We start from the raw sequence: 6,643 nt of genomic DNA on the forward strand, positions 1-6,643 counted from the left end.
TGCCTTTATATGTTACTTGACCTTTTTCCCTTACTGCTTTTAATATTCTATCTTTATTTAGTGCATTTGTTGTTCTGATTATTATGTGTCAGGAGGAATTTCTTTTCTGGCCCAGTCTATTTGGAGTTCTGTAGGCATCTTGTATGTTCATGGGCATCTCTTTCTTTAGGTTTGGGAAGTTTTCTTCTATAATTTGGTTGAAGATATTAGCTTGCCCTTTAAGTTGAAAATCTTCATTCTCANCTACTTCTATTATCTGTAGTTTTGGTCTTCTCATTGTGTCCTGGATTTTCTGGATGTTTTGAGTTAGGATCTTTTTGAATTTTGCATTTTCTTTGATTGTTGTACCCATGTTTTTTATGGAATCTTCTGTACCTCAGATTCTCTCTTCCATCTCTTGTATTCTGTTGCTGATGCTTGCATCTGTGGTTCCTGATTTCTTTCCTAGGGTTTCTATCTCCAGAGTTGTCTCACTTTGGGTTTTCTTTATTGTTTATACTTCCTTTTTTAGGTCTTGGATGGTTTTGTTCAATTCCATCACCTGTTTGGTTGTGTTTTCCTGTAATTCTTTAAGGACTTCTATCTCTTTAGCAGTGCTCTCCTGTATATCTTTAAGTGAGTTATTAATGCCCTTCTTGATGTCCTCTACCAGCATCATGAGATATGATTTTAAGTCCAAGTCTTGCTTTTTGAGTGTGTTGGGGTATCCAGGACTGGATGAGGTGGGAGTGCTGGGTTCTGATGATGGTGAGTAGTCTTGATTTCTGTTAATAAGATTCTTACATTTGCCTTTCGCCTTCTGGTAATCACTGGAGTTAGTTGTTATAGATGTCTCTGGTTGGAGCTTGTTCCTCCTGCGATTCTGTTAGCATCTGTCAGCAGTCCTGGGAGTCCAGCTCTCTCCTGAGTCTCAGTGGTCAGAGTACTCTCTGTAGGCAAGCTCTCCTCTTGCAGGGAATGTGCACAGAGGTCTGGCGTTCACACCTGCCTCATGACTGAAGATGAAGGCCTGAAACAGGGCCTATCCCAGAAGATGTGTTGCCTCTGCAGTCTGCAGGCTCACCTGCACAGACTGCTCTCCGAGGGACCCAGGACATAAAATGGCTTTCTCACCTATTCTGGTGGTCAGAGCCCTCCCAGGCAGATCCCTCTCCTCTAGTGGGGAAGATGCCTGGATGTCTGGAGCCCTAAAACGGGTCTGTCCCAGAAGCTGTGTTGCTTCTGCCTGTTCCAGAAACTGTGTGGCTTCTGCAGTCCGCACTCTCACCTGTGCAGACTAGTCTCTGAGGAACCCGGGACACAAGATGGCTCCCTTACCTACTCCAGTGATCAGAGTCCTCCTGGGCAGACACCTCTCCTCTGGCAGGGTCTTCCCCTATTTTCAGATGTGATTTGGACTGAGTCTAAAATTATTGGTTTGCCTATGTAAGTCTTGACCGTTTCAAACACTAATTGTTAACATCACACCTGTCTCATTTGAACAAGCTACACATCCATGTTGGAAACAATTTGAGTGTGTGTGTGTGTGTGTGTGTGTGTGTGTGTGTGTGTGTGTGTGTGTGTGTGTGTATGTATGTATGTTTCTGTACCCTTCAATTGGCCTGAGCATATGGGTGAGATTCTTTCTTTTGCTTTAGTTCTTTTATTTTTATACTTTGCTAAATATACAGTATGTACTTATTTCTGTTCTATAGCCATGCTAAAATATCTTGACAAAAAGTAACTTAAAGGAGGAAGGGTTTGTCTTAGCTTACAGTTCCAGATTATAGCCCATTATTGTGGGGAAGTCACAGCAACAGGACTTTGGAGAACCTAGTTGTAGCAGACCTACAGGAGTAGAAGAAAAGTTCATGATCACTTACTTGCTTTTGCTCAGCTCAGTTTCTCCACTCATACGTAGTTTTCAGAAACCCAAGTCTAGGGAATGGAGCCACCCATACTGGGGTGTGTCTTCCCACATCAGTTAATTAAGAAAATCCCAACAGATACATTCTCACATAGCAAAATATACAGAATCTCTCCCTGAGACTCTCTTCCCAAGTAATTCTAAGTTGTGCCAGGTTTAAAACTAACCATAACATAGTATTTCTAAAAGATCTTTACTTTTTAATTTAAATTAACTTTTACCAAATATTTTTATTGACAAAATTACATGTTTTAATATTTTTGTGTATAATATGATGTATCAAAAACATATGTAGAAAAGCTAAATCAAACTAATCAACAAATGCACAAATGTTTTTATAGTATCTTTAATATCTAAGGAGAATATGTCCCATAATTCTACAACGATGTCAATATCTATAGATGATACTGATCCTATATAAAATGAAGCAGTATTTGCATGTAACCTATACATATCTTCCCATATCATTTAAATAACCTGTGTATCACTTAAAATACCCAACCCAATGCACATGCTTTGCAAATTGTTGTTAGGTTGTTTACAGAATGACAAAACACATATATTCTGCAATATAGAGTTGCCAATATCCATTGTCCAATTGGCAGAGTCTAGAATCAGGTAGGAGACAATCCTTTAGGCATGTCTGTGAGAGAATTTCCAGACTTTGCTCTCTGCAGTAAGAAGACCCATCCTAAATGCAGGTAGCACTATTCTATGGAGAGACCCTGGACTGAATGAAAAGGAGAAGGCAACTTTAGCATCAACATTCATCAGTATCTACTTCAAGACTGTAGAACATCTGTGTCCCTCCACCATGCCCTGCCACCAGTGTGCACTACAGCCTCTCAAACTGCCATCCCAAATTAATTTCCTTCCTTAAGTAGTTTCTTTGCTTCTTGCTAGATATTTCACCAAAGTAATGAGAAAAAGTAGCATATATATATTCTTTTGAGAACATGTTCAACTACCATTGGTTGTTTTCAGGTAAAAGAACATACAAATGTCTTCCATGGACAAAATGGAAATATTAAGCTAATTAATAAATATACTCTTCCATCTACTTATTATTTATTTGTGACTAATAGTAACATTTTTACTATAATACATTGTAGAATATATGCAGTGTATTTCAGATTACTCTCCTGAACTTAGTTTTTCTAAGTGAAAATTGATAGCCTTTGATCAATATACACTCTCTTCTCTCTACAGATCACTATGATTACCATTATACTATCTTAATCCTGTTATTTTAAATTTTAAATTACATATACATGGTAAAATAATATCCATTTGTATTTCTTGGCTAATTTCATTTATTATTATATCTTCCAGGTCCATGCACATTATGGCAAATGACAGCATTTCTTTGTTTAAAAGTCTAAGTAATTACTCTGAATTCATTAAAATGTCACTTTTTTCAGCATACATATTCTATTGCTAACATATCCAAAATTAAATGAAGTCAGGATACCAAGAAGATATGTGTTCATGACTACTACCGAATTGTCAAAATAGTCACAAGAAATGATTCAGCATAAGTGTCCATTAAAGACTGAATGGATTATGAATATTAGTTTAGGTCTTGCAAGTAAGTTTCCATTTCAACTGATCCTAGACTTTCCACTTAAGTTTCCCATTTTCTTTATTATCAATACTTAGAAACTTCCATTGGCAACTTCTAATTTAGAGTATTACCAATGAAAAATGTTTTGAATTATAAGGAACATCCTGTATAATAAAGAACAATTACTCAAGATGGAAACTCTTCATGTATGTGCTTAGGTCTGTGAATGGAAACTGATTCAATGGTGCAGGAGAGTGGTGAGGTGAGATTCAGGATAGTAGGATGTTCTTGTGTTCTCTTTCTTATGATGTGAAGATGAATGCAAAGACTGAAGTCATCAACTCATAGACATACCATACTTGACAGTGGCATTTGTCCTTGTCTTTGCCTGCTCATCTCTTATGGCCCAGCAGTCTCTGTTGCAAAAGCTTTCCTAGAGAAACATGAACAAATGTCTATTTACCACAACAAGGCACCAAACTCAAACCAACATGTAATGCTACCAAAGTCTAACTTGGCACAACAATTAGCTGCTTGCACTTACTGAGAACGTATGGGTGACAGGCAACTTACAGAAGAGAGGGTGATCCTCCGAACACTGCTTCACACAAAGTCCCACCTCATCATAGATTATGAATTCATGGAAGCTGCACTGTGGAATTTTCCATTCAGTAATGCTTCATTTCTTGTATATTCTAGCATCTTTTGCAGCTGAGGGAGGGGAGAACTCCAATGTGAATCTAATACTGTAGGAAGATTCCAATAGCATCATCTGAGCCAATCTAATTTCCATACATATTCTTGCTATTGGGTTTTTTTCTTCTGGAAAACCCTGACTAAGAAAGAAGTGGTATAATATTATGTCACATGTAGATATTAAGACACTGAGTGTCAGAAGTTTTACACACACTCAAATACATACTTTGCATATAGTTCTTTCATTTATTCAACAGTTAGCAAGTCATTGCAGCACATATTTTGCATAACATTTTATCTCCATCATTTCTCTTTCCTTCTTTCATGTTTTAACCAAACCCACAATATCATGTTATTTTATTCTCCTGTGACTATTAGGATCTCTAAATTTTTTTTTTTGGCATTTTCTTAACCACAATGCCACAATCAAGCCAAAATTTCATTTCTTGAGAACTTTAAGAACCTTCCCATGCTATATTCCTCTAAAAGAGATAGGGCCTCTTTCTTCAATACTTTGAATGTGGGTTGAGATTATGATGCTTGAAGTAATTAAGTATGACAGAAATATTGTGTTGCACCTAAGCCTGAAGTTGTTTTATCTATGTATTTGTTTTGGTTTGTTTTATTTTTTCTGCTGTATGAAAAAGTGTGATAGACAAGTGGAAACTGTGTGCATTTGACATATACCACATGGTATTTGAGAAGTATATACACTGAGAAATAAATACTAGTACTTCATGCAGTTATATTTTTATGAAAAGAACACTTGAGATCTACTCTCTTAATGATTTTTAAGTATGCAAACAAACACTAGTGCCCCAGTCTCTGTGTGGCACAACAGATCCCCAGCACTTCCTACACGGAGTGCATTGCTTTTGCATTGTTTAGAAGACTGGCAGCTTGCACTTTCTCCTTCTTGGCTCCCAGGTCTCCTGTTGTAAGGCAGCTCCAAAAGCCCATGGAAAATTCCAACTACTGGCTCCTATGACACCAAGCTCCCTTGTCCATACTATTTACAAGGTGACAATGGACATCATTGTACCAGATCAACATAAGATATCATCTGGAAAGAACATTCTCAATCTGCAGATGACCCCTCCCCCCCCCCGACACCAAAACATGGCAAGTGCTGGAGCAGAGACTTTGATCCTCTGAGACCTGACAAATTATGAAACTGTAAGAAAATAAATAACAGTAAAGTAGAAATGTATCTCATTGGCTAGGACTATAGGTAATGTAGAGTTCAATGAGGAGAGACAAGAGGACAGTCCAAACCTGAGTTCCTGTGTGAGATATTTTTTAATGGTATCCAGTGACATGTCCCCTGTTTCCTCCTCTCCCATTCCTCTTCCATCTTCTTAGTCATGATAGAGGCACAATAAGGATAGAATATTTTATATTATAAGATCTGATTTTACTTGAGACTGTAAGAAAAAAAAATGCATGCCCACTGATAATTGCTTATTTGCTCTGGGTTAGCCTTCAGTGTGGAAGGCATCCCAATGACTGGCTCAGGAAGCATCCAGAATTCACTGGCCTCGACCTTCCCTGAGCCTCTCCCTACTATAGACAGGCAATGATAAGAAGAAGCAAAGAAGCAACACTATAAAGCTCAGACATGGACTGACCACCTGAGCAAAGGGGCAATACCATACCTTGGAGTGGTTGATTGCCTCCATCTTCCATCCCTACACAATCTTCTGATTGAATATGAGATGTACAACACCCCCTAAAGAAGTTAATACTGATTTCTTGAGTTGCTGGACCTCTGAATAGAAAACAACTCACAGGTTTAATTCCTGTTTGTCTGTACAGTAGGCAACAGGGCCACTTCAGTTGCTCTTGTATGCCATTGAGGTGATAGCCTTTGTGTATGATGTGCTTCAACTGGTATTTTTAAGACTTTCCAGCTTCTCAGCCTTGTTCCACTGGTCATTCAATGAATGTGCTCATCTTTACAGTTTCTGAGAAACCAAATTCTTGTGCTATGATCTTTGCCTCTCTCTGATGCTCCAGTCCCTATTTTAAGAGTTCTTGTATCCCCTACCAGTACAGACCAGTATATGGAAAGAGAAGAAAGCCCCAGCCTTAAAAACCAAGAGAAAGAAAGAAAGAGAGAAAGAGAGAAAGAAAAAAAAAGAAATACATACCTAACAAAAGTAACAGACTTTGCCAATGTAGGATCAGAGCTTACTGTTCACACTTTGCTTTGTGCATTATTTCAATGTGAGAAATAAGAAATTTGAAATAAGAAAAGGTGCTGTGATCATCAAATAAACTGCTTTTGCAAATCTAAGTTTTTAAACCTTTCCAAAACTTTATTTCTCTGCAGTTATCTTTCAGCTTGAAATTTTTCTAACTTTTATGTCTGTTGTAGGCAATAAAACCAATAAAATATCTAAACACTGTTTTTGCGAAACATCTGTGATTTGGTTCAAATTACTCCGGGGTACCCATTTGCCATCATATCCCTTATT

At 37.7% G+C, this 6,643-nt stretch overlaps 1 long non-coding RNA gene across 1 annotated transcript in view; it reads left to right on the plus strand.

The window, feature by feature from the left end:
* Nucleotides 1-5,593, plus strand: part of LOC110311190 — a 36,146-nt gene extending 30,553 nt beyond the window's left edge. Inside the window, exon 4 of the long non-coding RNA XR_002379934.1 lies at nucleotides 5,094-5,593. This is a non-coding gene — a long non-coding RNA (uncharacterized LOC110311190). The remainder of the gene's footprint in view (nucleotides 1-5,093) is intronic.
* Nucleotides 5,594-6,643: the final 1,050 nt, after the last annotated feature.

Source organism: Mus caroli, chromosome 16, assembly GCF_900094665.2.
Source record: "Mus caroli chromosome 16, CAROLI_EIJ_v1.1, whole genome shotgun sequence".
NCBI lineage: Eukaryota > Metazoa > Chordata > Mammalia > Rodentia > Muridae > Mus > Mus caroli.